General features: G+C 44.4%; 1 long non-coding RNA gene across 1 annotated transcript in view; it reads right to left on the bottom strand.

Moving 5' to 3' along the window:
• Nucleotides 1-225: 225 nt before the first annotated feature.
• Nucleotides 226-3,551, bottom strand: part of LOC121688500 — a 41,535-nt gene continuing 38,209 nt past the window's right edge. Inside the window, exons 2-3 of the long non-coding RNA XR_006024610.1 lie at nucleotides 1,829-1,889; nucleotides 226-308 (exon numbers count right to left, since the gene is read on the bottom strand). This is a non-coding gene — a long non-coding RNA (uncharacterized LOC121688500). The remainder of the gene's footprint in view (nucleotides 309-1,828; nucleotides 1,890-3,551) is intronic.

Below are 3,551 nucleotides of genomic sequence, written 5' to 3'. Positions count from 1 at the left end.
GCCTGACACCCCCAGACCACACCTCTGTAGACATCCCACCAGGGGTGATGTGTTCTGCGTCGGCTTGCTATTAAAATATTCTCCAAACCGTGACCTCTGCCACATAGCCCCGACCCAGTGAGAAAAGCTCATCTTTACATCAAACGTCTAATCAGCTCGCGTCGCCGTGGCCATAGCCCCTTGAAGGCCTCAGAGAGATTATTTGATTTTCTAACACTTGTACCTCTCACACAATGTATCTCCTGTGGTGTTGCCATCAGAGAAACCAATCCAGGGGTGCTGGTCTTGCTCACTCATTCAGGCCATTACTGTGGAAATAAAATCAAGAAACCACATAATGAATCTTCTGTTTAAAAAACCCCACACACAAACAGGAAACAAAGCACAATAATAAGGCACAAAGACAACAACATTAGTAAAATCACTGTCGCCCTGAAAGACTGAAACTGACACATTATTCATTTTGTCACATTGTAAGGACACATTACACTCATCATCACAGTGTTAAAAGACGATAACAAGCTATGCGACGCGAAAAGTGCTTTTGACACGAGCCCACGACTGGGGTGAAGATTTCTCTTGTTAAATCCTGTCCTACAGCTGCCCCGATCGCCACGTCCTCGGCACGCACTGATTAACGAGAAGTCGTTAGCCCGAAGGAGCGGCCACGCCACGGCGAAGTCGACGCGAGCGGAGCAGAGCGGAGTAGAGCGGGGTGGGATCCTCAGGCAATAATAGCCCTTGTCTGCACAGTCACCAAATGACTGCTGCTTGGTTAGCCGTAAGCTCCATTTTGGGACCTTTTCGCTCCCATATTTAATTAAAACGTCATTATCACCTTCCTGTGTACTGAGCTGTATTACGACCGATACAATCCAGATCTGTTTTCTTAATTGGTCTTAAATGGGCAAAGTGCACTTTGCTCTGTGTCTCATCTGCCGCATTAATAAAGGAAGTTGGATGGCTTATTTTGCAGTGTAGATGCTCAAGAGTATAACTCACACAGTCAGGGTTAGGGGCACAAACAAGGACACAGCAAAAATGCAATAAAGGGATGATTTACATTAATGTTTACTTTATTATCATTAATTAAATGTTCCGTTTAACATCAATAAAGCCTGAACTACAATAATTTATGTAACTTAATATTTGTTAATGCTGCAGATGATGAGCTTCTGCATGCTAGTGAATGCAATGAACACTAATTAAGAAATCATGGATATTAAGCATCATGGATCATGGATGTTCATCAGTGAATGGCTTGTTTTTAATTCATGCATTAAAGTCATGTAAGTTAATACAATTACCAGCCATTTTAATACCATCTGTTTAGTCCAAAATGAGTCTTAAAATCATAGACATCAGTATATCAAATATGACATCAGTGAGGGGTTGAAATGAAGTTCGTTTCATCAGGCTCTCAAGTCATTAATGTCTTCAACGTGATAATATGACAACTTCCTTTCCTTTCAGAACAAATTCATACTGCCACTAGTGTCACTTATGATAGCTTCCATAAGACATTAGAGTTTGTGTACCAATTACAAGCAGCGGTCGCTAAAGACTGTTGACAGTGAGTCACTGCGAGTGGCGCTGTTTTTTTCATCAGCCATTGCTCCTGGTGATGCCCAAGGAGTCTACATGTTGATTGACACGCCAAGCGCCATGTTCCCCCTTAGACAATTTTACCCCTAAAAGGCGAGTCATCACGAATATACCCGGATGACCACTTCAAGTGTGTGTGCATCTCAGTCTGGGAGCCAGCAGTACACTAATGTGTCTGTCTGTGTGTGTCTGTGTGTGTGTGTGTGTGTGTGTGTGTGTATACCTGTTGTAATGTGTATACCACGCACACGATGGGAGGAACTTGTGGAGACCTTGGAGCAGACCTTGCAGAGAAAACAGTGTTGTTTAGGCACATTAATATTCAAGAGGTGGCGTTGCCAAGCACCTTGAGCAGATGCATCCTGGCAAGGCTTTGATGGCCTGACTGAGCAGAGGAGCATGCGAGGCTAGGCTCTCATTGCCACCTGCAAGACCCACACACCCAGGAGCACACACACACACACACACACACACACACACACACACACACACGCACACACACACACACACACAAATAAACAAACATACAAATGCAGGGATAAACACATAAACACAGAGACATACAAATTCAGACCTAATGTATGTTGACAAATACAATAGTAATAATAATAATAATAATACTAATATGTTTATTTTATATAGCGCCTTTCTCAAACCCAAGGTCGCTTGACATAGGGAAGGAAAATACAAACAAACTAACAAACAAACAAAACAAAACAAGAGATGCTACTGTATGTTTATAGAGCTCTGTGTTGGGTGTGGAGAAGAAGCTATGTGTATGGAGCTCTGTGTTGGGTGTACACACACACACAAACGCACAGCCCAAATGCTTCCTTCTGATTCCCAGCAATGCACACTCATACACACTTTCCCTCTACACCGTCTCTTCCCTCTGACTTTTTGTCTTCCCCCATTCAGCCTTCGTCTGGAACCTCTTCATCTCTCCCTCCATCTCTCACTTACATTCATTTTCCCTATCTGTCCTCTAACTTTTCTTCTCTGTCCTCTCTCTCTCTCTTTCTATCCCCCCATCTCCACACCCCCTCCATGTCCCTCCCTGCAAAATGTTACTTCACCTAGTGCGAGACTGGTTCCCCTGGCATAAACTAAGTGGCTTGCTGGCATATGGTGCAACCTCCATTTGAGCGCTAAAAGCTGGATATTGTTTTTGTGGAGCAGATGTTGGTGGGCGCAGAAAAGCCACAGCTGACTACTCTGAACAGCTGGGAAGGGTGTGTGTGTGTGTGTGTGTCTCTGTCTGTGTACTTGTGTGTCTATGTGTGTGACCCACATAAAGGCAAGTGTCCGTCGGTGCACTCTTGCCAAACAGGAACACAAAAATTAAGTTTGCCTTTAGAATTTTCCTTGTGTGTGTGTGTGTGTGTTTGCGTGTGTGAGTATGTGTGTGTGTGTGTGAGTATGTGTGTGTGTGTGTGTGTGTGTGTGTGTGTGTGTTTGTGTATATATTTGTCTGTATGTATGCACAGAACTGTGTTGTATATACTGTATGTGTGCCTGTTTTTTGTCTGTGTGTATGTGTGTGTATGAACAGAGATGGATGGATGTGTTGGTTGGTTTATGTGTGTGAGTGAATATGTGTGTGGTGAGTGTGTCAGCGGGTGGATAGGTATAGTGGGTATGGGCGTTTTGGGGGTCCTGCCTCTTCCTCACTGAAGCAGGTTGCGCATCTGCGTAGAGCAGCCCTTAAAACACATGCCCACCTTGCCATCTCACTCAGGCTATTTGCACAGAGTTAAATACAGGGACAGGCGAGGCAGACACGCATGGCAGCCCTTCACAGCGGCGCTGTAAAATAGGACAGCATGCTATAAATTACAGCTCCTCTTTCTCTACAGCCAAGAACTGAGACGTTTTGATATGGCCATCCAACGACAGCAGCATCCGACTCTCATACACACACACACACACACACACACACACACACA

This window comes from Alosa sapidissima, chromosome 17 (genome assembly GCF_018492685.1).
Source record: "Alosa sapidissima isolate fAloSap1 chromosome 17, fAloSap1.pri, whole genome shotgun sequence".
NCBI classification, from domain to species: domain Eukaryota; kingdom Metazoa; phylum Chordata; class Actinopteri; order Clupeiformes; family Clupeidae; genus Alosa; species Alosa sapidissima.
The sequence above is the reverse complement of the archived record's forward strand: the minus strand, read 5'-3'. Positions and strand labels throughout refer to the sequence as shown.